Source organism: Phacochoerus africanus, chromosome 3 (genome assembly GCF_016906955.1).
Source record: "Phacochoerus africanus isolate WHEZ1 chromosome 3, ROS_Pafr_v1, whole genome shotgun sequence".
Classification (NCBI taxonomy): Eukaryota; Metazoa; Chordata; class Mammalia; order Artiodactyla; family Suidae; genus Phacochoerus; species Phacochoerus africanus.
In genome coordinates this window covers 41,873,660-41,891,907 of record NC_062546.1, presented here as the reverse complement: position 1 = coordinate 41,891,907, position 18,248 = coordinate 41,873,660, and the positions used below count along the sequence as shown (strand labels likewise).

Here is an 18,248-nt window from a genome sequence, read left to right as displayed (position 1 = left end):
CACATGTACTAAGATCCCTTTGAAGAAAGCACATCCCATGGCTGTGCCTTAAGTCAAGTGATGGGGGCTACATCCTGCCCATGATATGGACTGAGGAAGTCTTATTTCCAAGCCCAACATCAGTGGGGCACAAAGTAACCCCTCCCTTGAAGTTAAAGGGAGAATTTGCCATAAAACAGCCTAGTCTACTGCATCTTTCATTCACCGACCAAATATCAGGCATTTAGTACATTTAAAATATTGTGTTATATGTTCATGGCAGCACTATTTACATTAGCAAAAACATGGAAGCAACCTAAACGTCCACCAACAGAGGAATGGACAAAGAAGATGTGATATATATAAAACTCAGCCATAAAAAAGAGCAAAATAATGCCATTTGTAGTAGCAAGGATAGACCTAGAGATTATCATACTAAATGAAATAAGTCAGAGACAAATATTATCTGATATCACTTGTAGGTGGAATCTAATAAAATGATACTAAAGAACTTATTTATAAAACAGAAACAAACTCACAGCTTTCATAATCAAACTTATGGTTACAAAAGGGGAAACATAGGAGGGAAGGATAAATTAGGAGTTTTAAATTAAAATAGACACACTACAGTATATAAGATAGATAGCCAACAAAGATCTACTGTACAGCACAGGGACATCTACTCAGTATTCTATAATAACTTATATGGCAAAAGAATCTGAAAAGGAATGGATGTATGTATATATATATAACTGTTTCACTTTGCTTTAGACCTGAAATTAACATAACATTGTAAGTCAACTCTAGTCCAATTAAAAACTTTTAAGTATATTGTAGAAACAAATATAAAAAATAAAATGCACACTACATGCAAAGAGACTCATTTTGGTATGCTTATTTGAGTCAAAAACTTAAGGTAGCCAGTGAGAAGTATATTTTCAAAGAATCAGGTAAAAGGTTTTGAACATTCAGAGGACAAAATTACAGACAATTCTCATCTTACATTGTCTTTTCATTATAGAAGATCTTAAGCTGAAAAAAAATACACATATTCACTATCATTTCTACGCATAAATACACATACACAAACTCATGCACATTTAATATATTTCATTGGATGTTGAGTATATATTATAATCTTCTGTGTTTATAGAAGATGCTGTCAGTACCCCATCAACTTTCCCTTGTCTGACACTCACCTTCCTGTAATTACCAATGGATTCACATTGCAAGAAACTGCAGCCCTCAGTCTAAAGGCTTTGTCTGCTCCTAGGTACACATACAGCCTAGACATGGAATTGGCCAGGTGGGCCCGGGTTTTAAAACCCTGGAAACTTCTCTCAGCCAGTGATGGAACAGAGTTGATGGAAAAATACTTCAACTCCTTGCTCTCCTGGCTTACTAAGATATCCCCAGCAGGATGAAGCCACAGCTACTCACAATGGAACCTCATTTATTAACATATTCTCTATTGGCTGCTTTCTCTTCCCTGTCTCATTTCCCAGTCCTTACCAGTGTGCTTTACAAGACTGCCTTTCAAATAAATTAATCTCTACTTGTCACTTGGATCCTTGTTTTGGGGTCTGCTGCTGGGTATTCCAAACCAAGATCATTAAATCAACTGAAATAACTCAAAATGATGGTGTTGGAATATATTTGAGGCAGAAACATCAAAACAAAATCAAAAAGCCTTGAGGCAACCAATGTTTGAATCAGTATCCAGCTTGAAGGTTTTTATCTGTGCTTATTTTCTGTATAAAAAGCAGAAGTTCCCATCTCTGTAGAACACATCATCTGCCTTATCAAGCAATGAACTTCAGGTTCAATTTGCATCATCCAAGGAAGGTTATACACATCCAGCTGAAGAGATCGAGGATAAATTCTTATGTAAACAGCTCATTATTCATGAGATCCTGATAAAATTATAACCATGCCTCTTGTAGGATCTGACCATTTCTTCCCTATCACTATTAATTCTACAAACATTTAGTAAAAATTTATTGTGTGAATGATATGATTCTCCTTTTTTGAGATTTGATATTTGATTCAGGCCTGGTTCCACCTGCCCTCTAAGTGTTTATAGCCCAGTTAAGAGTCAAGCATGGAAGAAGATCATGAAAATTAAGCTGTATTATAAACTATGGCAAACGCCATAGTTAAGGAATAAGCAAACTGCTCCCTGCCTGCACCTGACCTTGTTCTAAAATGAGCATTAACAAGATAATCTCACATGAACAATAAAATATACATTGGAGTGGACTTTTCAAAAGACATAAAAGCCACTGCTGAAAAGAAAAAATATAGTTTAAAATAAATAAATGTGGAGTTTAATATTAATTCCTTTTTTGTCAGCAAAAGACTATTTTATTTCATTTTATGTATTATATTGTATTGTATTGTATTGTATTTTTTTATGGCCAGATTCATGGTATATGGAAGTTCCTGGGCCAGGGATTGAGTCCCAGCTGCAGGTGCACCTTTGATCCACCACACCAGCTGGAGACCAAACCTGTACCACCACAGCAACCTGAGCTGCTGCCCTTGGATTCTTAACCCGGTGCATCACAGTGGGAACTCCAAAAGACTCTTTTTGAGAAATGGTCTGGCATTAGACCCAACTTTGTGAAATCTGGTTCAGGGAAAATTTAGCCAGGAGAAACAGAATTGGGGATATTTTATTCCCAGTCAGAGAACTGGTTACACAGGTGCTGAAGAACAGAGGGGTCAAAGAGGAAAATAGTGTCTCCCCTGACAGCAGGAGGCCTGCAGCTCTCCCAGGTGACAGAGTCCTGGGGAGGGTGGCCTTGAGGCACCTGCCAGCAGTAGGTAAGAGGTACCCATCTTGTCCTTCCTCCCATCCTCCAATCTCTCATTGGCTGAACCAGTGAGAAACTCAAACTACAGGAGCCTGAAAACAGCCCCACTGCCCTGGGAGCTGAGCCGGGGCACAGATGAGAAAGGGACAAGAGGAAATTGCAGCCCAGGACTGGCATGGGGACTAAATTTCACTTCTGGGTTTTCTCTGCTAATAGAAAATAATGCCACACTTTCCCTGAGATATATCTATATTTATGACATGTAATATAAATATCATATGTATGATATATACAATATATATTTATATGCATGATATATATGATGTATACCTATATGTCATATGATATTTATCTATTACAGATATATGGTATACATATCGTATATGATATATATGTTTTATCTATATATGAGATATATACATATATACATACATATATACACACACGCATATGTATATATAACATATATATTTTCCTTTTTATGGCTGCACCTGCAGCATATGGAAGTTCCTGGGCTAGGAGTTGAATCAGAGCTGCAGCTACAGGCCTACAGCACAGCCACAGCAATGCCAAATCTGAGCCGTATCTGTGACCTATGCCATAGCTTGCAGCAATGCTGGATCTTTAACACACCGAACAAGGCCAGGGATCGAACCCACATCCTCAAAGACACTATGTCAAGTTCTTAACCCACTGAGCCTCAACAGGAGTACACATATATATGTGTATATTTAATGTATATTTATATATTTTATTTTTATATGGGTGTGTAGCCTGAAATCCTGGCATTATAACATCTGTCCTCAGAAGTTAAGAAATAACTATTACCTGAAATTCGTACTGTAGCTGGAGCAAATGATACTTAATCTTTCTCAAATAAAATTTTTATAATAAATGTAAGCACGTTCATATCTTTATGTATTGGTGTTTTGATCCACTTTTTATTTTGAGTAGAAGTTGTGTTAGCCTTCCTGGATTCTGCCTTGTTCCCAAGGCAATCACTTCTCTCCTGCTTTTTTCTTTCCTTGAGTTAATTACTTGTCAGGCCTAGGCAGGAGGTGCCTCCTCCAGTTCCCCTGGGCACATGGAAATAATTGTGTTTTTTTAACCTACAGTAGAAATGCAAGAAGGTGGGGTAGGGGAAGCAGGGATGTTCAAGAAAAATGGTTGTTTAAAGGAGATCCAAGAGCAGAAAATCAGTTGCAAGAAATTTCTGGGTCCCTTTATATGACCAGTACTAGCTTTGTGCTTTTGTGGGCTCTAAGAGATTTTATGACATCAAAGTTGTTTAAATCTCATTGCTTCCTCCCTCTCTCCTTTTCCTCCTTCCTTTCTCTTCCTTAATTTGTCCACCCCCTCTTCCTCTTTCTCCCTCCCTTTCTCATTCTCTTCCTTCCTCCCTTCCTTCCTCCCTCCCTTTCTTTCTCTCTCTCTCTCTCTTTTTTTTTTTTTTTGTCTTTTTAGGGCTGCACCCAAGGCATGTGGAGGTTCCCAGGCTAGGGGTCCAATCGGAGTTGTAGCTGCCAGTCTACACCACAGCCACAGCAACACCAGATCCAAGCCACGTCTGTGATCTATACCGCAGCTCATGGCAACTCTGGATCCTTAACCCACTGAGTGAGGCCAGGGATTGAACTGTCATCCTCATGGATACTAGTCAGATTCCTTTCCACTGAGCCATCATGGGAACTCTGCTGGGGTTTTTTGGGGTTTTTTCTTCTTTTTTTCTCTCTCTCTTTTTCTTTTTTCTTTTTCTTTCTCTTTGTTTCCTCTTTAATACTTTCCAAATTTCCATGAAATATTTGAGATTATGAATTTATAATCTAGTTAGAGACAAGTTAAATTGTTAGAGAGCAATAGAACATATGATAAGGTGATAATTATGCAACCAGTATAACTAAGGGGAAAGAGAAAGGAGGCTGTTCAGGTAGGAGCAATCAGATTTCACACACACTCTGGGATGGGAACTGAACCTCGATGTTTGGAGAACTGGGGCTAAGGCGAAGACTGAGGGAGAGTGTGGCAGAGCACAGCTGGATGAGCAGAGCCACAGAAACTGGAAAGAAGAGATGAGGGCAGGGAAGGTGGACAGCAGTCTTAGGACTCTTCTTTCCTGATGCACCTGTTGGCCACCTGTCCTCTAGCTTCTTTTTATTTCTATTAACAAGGCAGGGAACACTTTTCACCCAAGCTTCACTAGCCAGTGAAGTTTCATGAATTCCAGCCCATCCATTTGAAGGATAGATTATTCTTATTGCTTATTTCTGAAATCTTCAAAGTTTTATCCTCCGCTTTCTAGCAAATACCTACTTACAGAACTCACAATTCCATGATTTGCCCAAATGTGGCCACTAAATTGGGGCAGAATCAGGTTTTTACCTCCTCCATCTGGGAACAGCAGGGAAATTGATGATCAAAGTACCAGCACAACTAGATTATAATTCCTTGGCCAGAAAGAAAAAATTACCCTTTTAATAATAATTATCCCCCCCAAAAGAGAAGGAAGAGATATATTTTAATATAATAGAGCTGTCCCCAAACTTTATTAAAATCAAAGTCCAATTGGAGCTTGGAATGAGCCTTCTTAATACTTTCTGTTCATCTTCTCAGCTTTTATAACTGTTGTTTTTTTAAGAATCGTTCTTGAACAAAGATTTTATGTTTCAGTCCAGGGCAGGTACACCTGACTCTCTTTGTCATCATTTTACAAAGATGTGCACTATATATTCAGTCTCTAATTGTTGAAGATTCTGCTTTCATAATGGGATCAAAAGTATTCAATGGCATCTCAAGTTAAACTGAAGTTTTCATCTCAACTTTGGCTTTGATAACTTAACAAACGCCAAGCAAATATTTTAAGTATAGATCTGGCTTGGACCTGGATGTATAGTCTTATTTTTTTTTTTCTCAAAAAGAAGTCATCCATTTTTTATCATTTCATCAGTACTTAATCACCTATAGCATGAGTGACAATGGGACACCACTTCAGTGCCATGGAGGGTGTGTCACTTGTTAAACAAAAGATCCTACCTGCCAGCCTGATAGTAAACTTTATTCATACTTTCATCCCAGCAAAAATACAAATTACTACTTGGGAGAGACCTTTCAGGGAAGTTCTTGAATAGGTAACATTAAATATTAAATATTTAAGTACTAACGTGCTATTGTGCATTGACTCAATATTGCCTCCTTCCTTCATTCATGTGGTGATTGAAAGCATGGGCTCTGGAACAGATTGCCTGGCTGTGAATGCAGACTGCACTAATTACCAAATACGAGAGCTCGAGCAACTTTTATCATTTCTCTTTGCCTTTGGTTTCCTTATGTAAAGCGCTGATAGTAATAATAATACCTACATCATAGTGTTGTTATTTGGAATAAACGTGAGAATACATGTAAAAGACATGGAAGAGTACTTGGCTTATAATAAGCTCGTAGTAAATGCTAGTTTATTATCTCTCCCCATTAATTAACCCCATTCCATTTCACCCTTGGGTTGAACATCATTTACATGATTTTCTAATGACTATTTCCAAAGCATGTTATCATGAAAAATAGATCAAATGAGCTCTGTTTAATGATTTAATTAATTAATCATTTGGGCTTTATTTAAATTAAGTCCTAGACATTTTTATCTAAGATATATTAATTTGCTTGGCCTATTTCCTAGGCTCTTGTGAATAAAGGATGCTTGAATGGAATATACTCTTTATACTTGCTCCAAATTATCCTGTCTGGAGGCTCTTTGAAATGGCACCACTGTCAGGCAATTCAACAAACAAGCAAGCAGTGTAGCCCACCTGGCTGTATTTTACATAATCAATAAATGGAACTTGAGTGACCTTATCTTGAGTTAAGATATTTAGTACATTTTGCCTTCTTTAATGTCCATCTGAGATTTTTAGCAGCTTTTATTTAGATTGGAAGGTAGTTTTCAGACCTTGGGGGATCTAGTCAAATGAGTGAAAGAAGAAGCAAAACAATGGGTTGCCTTCCTTGGTGGGTTTTGGGTGTGGATTTTCTTTTCCTTTCCATTTTTTTTGTTCTTTTTGGTAATGAATCCAAAACATTTATGATTTGCCAAGATTATGTTCTTTGAATCTGGAAAAGTAACACAATGTAACAGAAGTAATATTCCAATCCACTGACTAGCCTGTATGATGACACTTCGGAAAGCAAAAAATGGGGGACCTCTTTCCAATTTGCTTCAGTTTTTTAAGACACAAAAGGAAATTTGTATCCCTTTTACAGCCTTTGTTCTTTTAATTTTCTCTTATTATTATATGTAACAGTTATAATTTAATAAAGCTAGTTGAAAAGAATTTTTTTTTCCCCATAAAGATTTATCTTGAGGGAGAGTTTGAGAAGGCTAATTTCTTTTTCTTTGTTTTTGGAGTGAAAGATGTTTTAGTTCATGTATTTGACTTAGTCTTCTCATTTATTTGGAGGATATATTCTTTATTTCAATACCATCTTCCTTCTTGAGACATTCAAGATGGTTCCAAACAGTACCTTAGAAAAGGGATAGATATGAATTTATGGGTGGGAAGAGTTTGGGGGGGAAAAAAGAGTCAAAGATACAAAAGAAATACTCTTTTTTTTTTTCCTATAAAAAGGATAGAAGGTGAGTGGTCAATGAGAGGTTTCCATTTTAAAGTGTTAAAATAGTGTCATATTCTCTACTCTTCTGAAGTGTGGAGTTCTTAACTTCTTCCCAAATGGTCTAGTATCCAGGCCAATGATAACTTGATCATGGTCTACTGCATCTCAAATTGTCTGGTTATCATCCTTGCATTGTTCAATCAAAGCAAAGCAAAATCCTGGGTCACATTACTCCTGCACCTTTGGAAATGATATTTATGATCTAAAATTGAATGTCATGTCCACAGATTTCCTGGAAATTTGCAATCACATCCTCTCATTGAAAAGAGATTAGTATAGACCAGCCCAAATCAGAGAATGTCTCCAATAGAATTCTCTCGTATAGAATTATTGTCTTTGAGGTAAATGATGTCTATATTGATCAAATTCATAATTAAGGGTTTCAAGGAACTATTTGTTTCAGGAAGGCAAAGCATGACCATCCAGATTTCCTTCGTGACGTGACTGGGATCCACAGAAATTATGGGCTTTATATGAAATCCCCCCTCTTATTAGATATGAAGTGAAGGGCTGTAAGTTAAAGAGATGGGATGGTAAATACCTCCAATGTTCTTTCCTCAAAACATAATTATTGAAATGACACTTTTTCTTTTGTCCTTTTATACAGTTTTAAAAGAATATCATCTAGCATTGTTTATATTATTTCCTTGACAATAAGTAGTATTTAGCCCCACGGAGCTTCTTATTCAGTTACTATTTTTTTCTCATATCATTCTCACAGATGTGTGTTTGTTTCCTTTCTTCCCTACCATTTTGAAGATACTAATAATAGAGAAATACTCTAGTATATGTTTGTACTTCCCTGAATACTTAACACTATGCCTTCCTATAGTTGGTTCTAGTATGGGCCAATATTTATTGATTGATCAATTTATAAAGTTGAGATGAGTACAATAGATAGATCATTTGCAATTTAAGGTTCAGGTTGTAAGTCTATGTCTTGTGATAGGTGAAAAAGTGACCTAAGGCAGGTCACATAATGTAGGTGAGCCTCAGGTTCTTTGTAGCCCAGCGGGTAACCAGGCAGATCAACTTGGATAATGCGTGTGGAAATGCCTCAGCAACTGTATTCCTTCACGTCTTCACCCCCTGTGCTCTCTACCTTGCTTTGGTCCTCCCTAATTTCTCAGAGATTGAGTTAAATCAATTAAATTTGTATTGCATTGGATAGAATGTGGAAAATTTAAAAAGCAAAGGATAACATGGACTCTGGGGGTGAAAAGCCAACATGATACAGTGAATTTAAGTTAGCGACAAATGGAAGTGTCAGTTGATTGTGACTATACAACCTACAGCTTTGGCATAATAGTTTGGATGTTGGAGAAAAAAATTACACTGTTTCTCCCCTTCCACTCTCATATTGAATTGATTCTCTTTGAGGTAAATGATGCTTATTTGTAATTAGGAATATGCAGGAAAGCTGGATAGGAAGAACACATAGGGCTACTGAGGAATTCCCAGAGGGGACAACCACCATCATTTCTCTTGGTTTATATCAAAGTTGCCTCAAGAGGAATGCAGTGATGGTCACCTGATTTATGGTGTCCATGGGGAGGGTAGATTCATTACTCTTTTGAGTGTGTATTGAGTGACTCTCTTTTAGGATTGTTCATCTTTATTTGGGATGTTAGACTTTACATTTAAAAATGCTTTATTTTTATTGAGATATTCCTTTGTGCAGGTCCCATTCACAATGAGTGTAATACGTGGTAATGAACAGATAAATCATCCCCAGCCAGAGTTTTAATGCCAGGTTACAGTAATTTTGCCCTGGGTGCTGAAATCCTGGCACTTTCAGGGTTGTAACCCTGTAATGTTATTTCAGTGAAGAAATAATCACACTTTTCTCTATCTCTTAAATGTATCTTCTGGCATTTTCCAGGGCATTAATCATAAAATCTGTATTTGATAAAAGTAGAAATAGGAAATAAAAAGAAATGAATTAGATTCCAAACAGCCTTGAAGGAAACTGTGTGAATGCAGAGTATGTGGAGAGGTAAAGTCTTTGGACTTTTGACATGTTAAATCGAAAAATCTTAATAGTGAGATATTTCTGTGTGCCTTCAGGATAAGAAATGTTGAATAAAGGTGAGTGAGGTAGATCCCATCTTCTTTTTATTTTTTGTGCTTTTTCACATAATCATTTTCCTTAAATTGTGCGTTTTAAAAAATGCGTTTTTTAAATGCATTTAAAAACAGGAGTGCATCTTCTCTTCAATACTTAAGTGAAACTCTAATAGTTTGAAAATAGCCATGGGAAGGTAGTAAGTGGATTTAATTCACATTTACAGGATGGAAATTATTCAATTAGCATGGCTTGCATGGCCCAAATCTTTACATACTTGATGGAAAGACAGATTATTAAAAATAAGGATGAAGCAATGTATTTAGGAAACTGAATATTATAATTACATAAATAATCTCAGATCTTTGAGGTGTCTAAGTAAAAAGTTAAGGGTCACAAAAGACAGGTGTGCCTGAAAATGGTTCAAATTCAAATGGAAATGTACAATGCAATACAGTAAAGTACCCCAGATCAACTTTTATATAAGCTATGTCTTGTTTTTGTTCCCTAGACCATTTGCTAGGTCTAGGGTGACATGGAGGTAAATTATTTAACCTTCATTTTTAATTTAACCTTTTTAAATTTATTAACCTATTTTTTTTAATTTAACCCATTCTATTTAACTTATTTTTTATTTAACCTTTATCATTGGTACTCTCATTTTTTTTTTTTGTCTTTTTAGGGCCACACCCAAGGCACATGGATGTTCCCAGGCTGGGGGTCCAATCAGAGCTGTAATCGCTGGCCTACACCACAGCCACAGCAACACAGGACCTGAGCCGTGTCTGTGACCTACACCACAGCTCATGGCAACTGAGCGAGGGTAGGGATTGAACCCACCCATGGATGCTAGTCCAGTTCGCTGACCACTGAGCCATGACAGGAACTCCTCATTTTTTTAACATGGTGAAAATATTAGCTTCTTGCCTCTTCTTGAGTGGTTGTGAGCATCAAACATAATTATGGGTGCAATTGCACTTTGTAAAATGCCTCCCCATACCAAAGTAAAATAGTATCCATCATCTTGGCTTTTTTTTGGTTCTGCTTCTCAACACAGTAGTTCTTACCAACACATTTTTAGGGTTCTGGGAACTTACAAATCAGACAGATATAACAGACTTGTGATCCTGTCCTCTCTATCTCATGGCCCTTTAGGGCTGTTCAAGAACATCTCTTACCTGGTGTCTAATTACATACACTTTGAAGAGTTCCTTTCCTCAGTAAATTGTCCAGATAATATGAATTCTAGTTTAAGTGGAATATTGCTATTGGAAAAATTCCTTGAGAATAGCACAATGCCTCCTATATATTAGGGCCTTAATATACATTTGTGGATTGATTGAGTGGACTTGTGGATGAATAATAGCAAGTGATCTGAATATGACCCAATGTGCAATACCATGACTGCATGTTGGCGCTTTGTGTATGTTGTTCGTAACAGCAGTGATCTCTCTACTGGTCACCCAGGCTCTCTTGGGCATCTCAGCTCACATTCAGTCTATGCATTCAAAGACTCTCTCGTCTGATCGTATTCCAAGAAAGGGTTGAATCTCCAATATGCCACTAAAAATCAGTAAAAATCAGAAAAATGAATCAACAGTATTGAGCAGCTACTATGTATAAACATTGCCTTAAGAGTTGCTGTTCTAGCTACATAGTGAAATGAGTAAAGTGCATCTCTAAATGACCATAAACGCAAATTAATGCTGTGAAATTATAAGAACGAAAATGTTCAAGCCCATAATTTGGCTCAGAATATAAAAAGCCTTTAAAAAAAGAAAGGGAAACCATAATTTCCAGTAATGAACAGGACAACATAAGCATATAAGTAAATATACCAGTTGATGCTATAGCTGTTGGCCAGGTTGGGTGCCCTCCAGCTGGAGTCTGGAGTTTTAATCCCCATCTGGGACACACAACCCTGCCAGATAGAGGCTCAAACATACACTTCTGCATAAGGCCAGGCCCTGGAAAGCTTTCTACTTAGCCCACCGGTATGGGAAAATGGGAAGAAAGCTTATCTCTGGTTTGATAATCTGGGTGACAATTTTAACTCATGTTAACAATCAGGATATAGATATCTCATTATGTCCCACCCCGCAAAAAATCTCTTGTGCTATCTATTTGTAGCTACACTCCTCTCCTTCATCTTTAACCACTGGTGATCTGTTCATCCTCCAGAATGTCATACAGATGAAATAATAAAATGCATAATCTTATATTGGCTTCTTTCTCTGACCATAATGCCTTTGAGATTAATCCTACGTAAATATAATTCCTTTCTAAACAATGTTGAGTAACTTTCCATTGTATGGATGTAACACAACTTGTTTATCCATTGAGTCGTTGAAGGACTTTGGGTTTTTCCAATTTGGGGTTGACAATGAATACAGCTCTATAAACATCGATATACATTTCTCTAGAGTATATCTCTGTAAGTGGGGTTGTTTTGTTATATGATAAGTATAGGTTTAACTTTATAAGTAACTTCCCAGCCCTTTACAAGGTAACAATATCATTTTGCATTTGCACCAGGAACCTATGAGAATTTTAATTGCTCTGTGTTGGCACCAAGTCTTGGTCTTTTCAGTATTTTTAATTATTTTAGCTTCTCTAATAGATGTGTATCTCACAAAGACTTTACTTTGCATTTTCCTGAAGGCAAATAATGAGAAACATCTTTTCATGTACATGTTGCCTTTTGTATATCCTTTCTCAGGAGGTATCCCAGTTACTTTACTCTTTAAAAAAATTTTGTTTTCTGCATGTTGAGTTTTAAGAGTTTTTTAGTTTTTTTTGCATATTTTGAAAATATTCTCTCCCAGTTCTCTGGTTTGTCTTTTCAGTCTATTTAATAGCAACTTTTTCAGAGCAACTTTTGAAAACGTTCAATTTATCATTTCTTTTCTCTCATAAATTGTGCTTTAGGCATCATATCTAATGCCTAATGCCAGGTCACAAATACTTTTTGTTGTTTTCTTCTAAAATTTTATAGCCTTTTATTTCAGATTTAAATCTATTTTAAGGTAAAATTTTGTATTAAATTTAGGTCAAAGTTTATGGTTTGTTTATGTTTTTAGTATTAGATTTTTTTCAAAAACATTTATTGAAGAGATTTGTTTCCCCATTGAATTTCTTTTGCATCTTTGTCAAATGTCAATTGACCATATTTATGTACATCTATTTCTGGAGTCTATGCTGTTACATGGATCAATTTCCAATATTACACAGTCTTTTTTAATTTAATTTTATTTTATAATGATTTTTATTTTTCCATTATAGCTGGTTTATAGTGTTCTGTCAATTTTCTACTGCACAGCAAGGTAACCCAATTACAAATACACGTATACATTCTTTTTTCTCATATTGCCATGCTCCATCGTAAGTGACTAGATAGAGTTCCCAGTGCTATACAGCAGGATCTCATTGCTTATCCATTCCAAGGGCAATAGTTTGCATCTATTAACCCCAAATTCCCAGTCCATCCCACTCCCTCTCCCTCCCCCTTGGCAACCATAAGTCTATTCTCCATGTCTATGATTTTCTTTTCTGTGGAAATGTTCACTTGTGCTATGTATTAGATTCCAGATATAAGTGATAGCATATGGTATTTGTCTTTCTCTTTCTGACATACTTCACTCAGTATGAATCTCTAGTTCCATCCATATTGCTGCAAATGGCATTATTTTGTTCTTTTGTATGGCCGAGTAGCATGCCATTGTGTATATACACCACATCTTCCAAATCCAATCATCTGTAGATGGACATTTAGGTTGTTTCCATGTCTTAGCTATTGTGAATAGTGCTGCAGTGAACATGCGGGTGCATGTCTTTCCTAAGGAAAGTTTTGTCCAGATATGTGCCCAAGAGTGGGATTGCTGTGTCATATGGTAGTTCTATGTATAGTTTTCTAAGGTACCTCCACACTGTTTTCCATAGTGGTTGTACCAGCTTACATTCCCACCAACAGTGCAGGGGGGTTCCCTTTTCTCCACATCCTCTCCAGCATTGGTTATTTGTAGACTTATTAATGATGGTCATTCTGACTGGTGTGAGGTGGTATCTTGTGGTAGTTTTTATTTGCATTTCTCTAATAATCACGGATGTTGAGCATTTTTCCATGTGCTTGTTGGCCATCTATATATCTTCTTTGGAGAAATGTCCATTTGCCCACTTTTCCATTGGGTTGTTGGCTTTTTTGCTGTTGCATTGTATAAGTTGCTTGTATATCCCAGAGATCAAGCCCTTGTCAGTTGCATCATTTGAAACTATTTTCTCCCATTTTGTAGGTTGTCTTTTTGGGATTTTTTTATGGTTTCCTTTGCTGAGCAAAAGCTTGTCAGTTTGATTAGGTCCCATTGGTTTATTTTTGCTTTTATTTCTGTTTCTTTGGGAGACTGACCTGAGAAAACATTTGTAAGGTTAATATCAGAGAATGTTTTGCCAATGTTCTCTTCTAGGAGTGTGATGGTGTCTTGTCTTATATTTAAGTCTTTAAGCCATTTTGTGTTTATTTTCGTGCATGGCATGAGGGAGTGTTCCAGTTTCATTGATTTACATGTGGCTGTCCAGGTTTCCCAGCACCACTTGATGAAAAGACTGCCTTTTTCCCATTTTATATTCTTGCCTCCTTTGTCGAGGATTAATGGACTATAGGTGTCTGTGTTTATTTCTGGCTTCTCTATTCTGTTCCATTGGTCTGTATTCTGTTTTAGTACCAGTACCACACTGTCTTGATTACTGTGGCTTTGTAATGCTGCATGAACTTTGGGAGAGTTATGACTCCTACTTGGTTTTTGTTCTTCAGAATTGCTTTGGAAATTCTAGGTCTTTTGTAGTTCCATATAAATTTTAAGACTGTTCTAGTTCTGTGAAAAATGTCATGGGTAAATTTGATAGGGATTGCATTGAATCTGTAAATTGCTTTGAGTAGTTTGGCCATTTTTACAATATTAATTTTTCCAACCCAGTAGCATGGAATATCTTTCCATTTCTTTGAATCCTCTTTAATTTCCTTGATTAATGTCCATAGTTCTCAGCATATAAATCTTTCACCTCCTTGGTCAGGTTTATTCCCAGGTATTTGATTTTTTTTTGGGTGCAACTTTAAAAGATATTTTATTTTTTATACCTTTTCTAACAGTATTATACTGTCTTAATTACTGTAACTTTACAATGACCTTATGTTGACTAACTCACCTTTGTTCTTTTTTTTTTCTTTTCATTTTTTCAGGTATTCCAGCTCCTTTGCCCTTGAATATAACTGCACCATATTAAGTTTTCCGATTCATGAACATGGTAAGTCTCTCCTTCTATTTCAATCATATTTGGTTTCTTTTGCCAGTATTTTGCAGTTTCCAATGTGCATATCCTTTATATGTTTTTTTTTTTCAATTTCTACCTAAGCATTTCAATTTTTATAACTGTGTAAATGGTATTGCTTTTAAAAATTTTGTTTGGCAATTGTTCATGATATTATGTGAAATAATATTGATTTGTGGGTATTGGTTTTGTATCTTTTGACCTTTCGAAACTCAGGTTACTTCTGTGTGTTGTCTTTGTTGTTTTCTATGATCTTGGGGCTTTCTACATAGACAGTTGTGTCTTCTGTAAATAACGACAATTTTATTTCCTTCATCCAGTCTGTATGTCTTTTATGTCTTTTTCTCACTTTATTGCCCTGGCTAGAACTTTCAGTATAATATAGAATAGAAGTGGTGAGAATGGATATCCTTGTTTTTTTCCTGATCTTAAGGTAGAAAGATGTCATCTTTTACCACTGAATATAATGTTTTCTGTGAGTTTTTTCTAAAGACTCCATCATTTTGAGGAAATTGCCTTCTATTCCTAGTATGCCAAATGTTTTTATTACGAATAGGTGCTGAAATTTGTCAAACACATTTTATGTTTTGATTAATATGGTCATGTGGTTTTTATTCTTTATTAATATTATAGATTATGTTGTTTAATTGTTTGGAAACATATTGAACCAGACTTGCTTTTTTCGATTGGGTTTCCCATAAACCCCAATTGGTCATATGTGTTATTCTTTTATACATTATTAGAATTGATTTGATAATGACTTGAGGAATTTTGTGTTTATATCTTTGAGGGATATTCATCTGTATTTGTTTTCTTGTACTATTTTCATCATTTTGGAATTAAGGTAATGCTGGCCTCATAAATTTAGTTGGAAATTGTTCCCTCTTCTCTTTACAAAAGATATTATGTAATTTGTGTTCATTTCTTTTTTAAATATTAGAATGTACTTATAAAATCTGAGGAGTTCTTTCTTCAGATGGTTTTAATTACAGGACTATTCCAGTGATCTGTTTCATCATGAGTGAATATTGTTGGATTGTTTTTGAAGAACTTGTCAGTTTTATCTAAGTTGCTTAATTTATGTGTGCAAAGATGTTTTTCATATTCCTACCTTTTACAACCTTTAAGGTTTTAGTGTAAAAAATTTAAGTTGATCAGGCCTATAGCCTTTATTTTAGAGGAAATTCAGGAAATTCAGGAAACATATGAATATATTAATAGACACAACAGTGAGGTATTCAGAAAGATCTGGATATAAGGAAATCCTATGATACAAATTCCTGGTTTCTTTAATTTAAAAAAATACAAAGAGAAAAATGAAAAGGGAAAAGAAACCTACTGATTAAAAAAAAAAGAAAAATCTCGTAATAAATAATATATGAACAATATTTCATTTCAGATTTAAATAAACACACTGCAAAAAAAGTAAAGATTTATGAAATAGTCAGAAACATTTGAAAATGACTAGATATTTTGCAATATTAAGGAAATATTTTTAAATTCTTTAAGTGATAATGCTAACATTAAATTACTTTAAAGATTGAAAGATGCACCTTGTTATAAATTGGAAGAATTACTACAATTAAGATTTTAATTACAGACAGTTTAATCCATAAAATCAATAAAATGTTAATATAAATTACATTATCTTTTCCCCATGGCATCTTACAAAACTTTTTAGGGAGATATGCTTAAAGAGTTGCAAATGCAATATTTTAGTGGGTCACATATATTACAAAATAATTCAGTGGGTAAGAGTGAAAAGGAAGTAAAGACACAGTTGAAACAAGAATAGCCATAACTTCATAATTTTTGAAATTGAGTGTTGGTCATCTTCTCTACATTTTCCATAATAAATTTTCATTATAAAATATTTTCATCATAAATGTAGTCTGTAATAAAAAACTTTTAAAGAGCCTTTCAATAATGTACAAAACAACTAGTTAGTTAAGAAACCTAATTGTAATACAAATACTTATGAAAAATTGATAGCAATTAAGATATTCTCCAACACTTAACAGACATAGAAAGACCACTTAGAGGAAAATGCATATATATATATATATTTTAAAAAGATTAACAATGAATGAACTGGACATTATTTTCAATAAATTAGTCAAAGATTACCAGAAATTGATCATCACCTCCAGCAACAAAACAAACGTTTGGAAGTAAATAATGAAAAAGTTTAGAAACTGATAAATAAAAAACAAATCTACAAAACCAAAAGCTGATTATTTAAAAATACTATGAAAAGCTCTGGCAAGATCTAGGAAGAAAAAAAGATGCAAAAGACACAAATAAATAATATTCAGAATAAATAAGCTTCAAAAATATTTCAAATGAAGATATTATTATAAGACATTTCATGCAAAAACATTTAAAAGCATCCTAGAAAGATATATTAATACAATTACCTCATTAGTAAATAGAAAATCTAGGTAGACCTAAACTCTTTATTCAGGGCCAGATTTTATTATATTTGAACTTTACTGTACCTTCAGGAAGTAACCAATAGCATGTAAAATTTCTAGAAAATTTCAAATGCAGAAATATTTCCCATTATTTAATAAGACGAGAAATAGCACAAAATAATATTAGGAATACAAATTATAGTCCAGTCTTATGAAAAAGAACACAAAAATGCTAAATCGAATACTAACAAAATGAATCTAACAATAAATATTTAAAAATCATTATAAATAAATTGAGTTTACCCCAGGAATGCAATAATTGTTTAACATTAGAAAAGCTATGTAATAAGGTAACACCCATTCATTATAGAAACAAGTTATAAGAAGCCTAAAACAGATATAACAGAAGGGATATAAGACTTTTATGAGAAAAACAAAGTATTTAAATAAATTAACATGTTTCAGTTATCAATTAAAAATGCAATATAATAAAAATGTTTGTCTTATACCCATTAATCAAAATTATAAAATTTATGGAACTTTAGAAGCAATTCTAATATTAATATGGAAAAATGTAAAGAATAGCCAAGATAATTTTCAAGAGAAGCAAGTTATTAGAACTTTACTTGATATCAAGACTCATTATAAAATAAGAGTAATTAGGAATTCCCATTGTGGTTCTGTGGGTTAAGAACCCAATGCTGTCTCTCTGAGAATCTGGGTTCAATCCCTGGCCTCACTCAGTGGGTTAAGGATCTGGCACTGCAGGGTACATCACAGATGAGGCTCAGATCCAGTGTTGCCGTGGCTGTGGTATAGGCCTCAGCTGCAGCTCTGATTTAACCCCAGCCCAGGAACTTCCAAATGCCACCAGTATAGCCATTTTTTTAAAAAGGGAGTAATTAAAACATCCTGAAACAAAAATCTGCTAAAGTAAGGATTTCAAAGTTGTGGAAAAAAGATTAATTAATTTACTACATTAAAGTTCAA

At 34.9% G+C, this 18,248-nt stretch overlaps 1 long non-coding RNA gene across 1 annotated transcript in view; it reads left to right on the top strand.

Moving 5' to 3' along the window:
• Positions 1-14,801, top strand: part of LOC125122112 (uncharacterized) — a 151,990-nt gene extending 137,189 nt beyond the window's left edge. The window contains exon 3 of the long non-coding RNA XR_007133700.1: positions 14,756-14,801. This is a non-coding gene — a long non-coding RNA (uncharacterized LOC125122112). The remainder of the gene's footprint in view (positions 1-14,755) is intronic.
• Positions 14,802-18,248: the final 3,447 nt, after the last annotated feature.